Source organism: Penaeus monodon, chromosome 22 (assembly GCF_015228065.2).
Source record: "Penaeus monodon isolate SGIC_2016 chromosome 22, NSTDA_Pmon_1, whole genome shotgun sequence".
Lineage (NCBI taxonomy): Eukaryota > Metazoa > Arthropoda > Malacostraca > Decapoda > Penaeidae > Penaeus > Penaeus monodon.
Genome location: NC_051407.1, coordinates 40568508 through 40569069, shown reverse-complemented (window position 1 = coordinate 40569069; position 562 = coordinate 40568508).

Sequence of the window (562 nt, the reverse complement as noted above, 5' to 3'; positions counted from 1 at the left end):
GAGGGATGAGGGGAAAGGGAGGTAGGCGATGGAGCTGAAGGAAGAGAGGTCGTTAATAATAATTAGTTGAAAGGGCTGTCTCTTCTTTTCGTATCTCTTGATTCACCTGTCACTGTATCGTGTGCGGTACCTTATCTGTGCAGCGCATCTCGCGGTATTACCAATATTTGTGACTTGGAATGCTAATCACAGAAGCACGTGCTTGCCTAAATACCTGGACAGACGGAGAAGGCAACCTAGATAAAGATACAAACATCCCAAGAATTTCCAGTACAAATTCCGTGCCATAATATTTAGGAATAGCCAGAATTTTAAGGGAAATTCCAAGCTTGGCTATTATTGGCCTAACATGTGTGTGAGCCGCTCGCTCGTATGATGGGCTAGTGTTCCCAGCACACCTTCGCCTCGGGCACCGATACAGATTCTTCTGCCTCCCTTCCAAGGCGTCTTTTTTCTTCCATCTTTTTTCTGCCTTTCCTCATACTGTTCCTTTTTCCTCTTTTTATAGGGCGTCTTATTTTATTCTTCCTGTATCTTTCTGGTTTTGTTCTTACTTAACCTC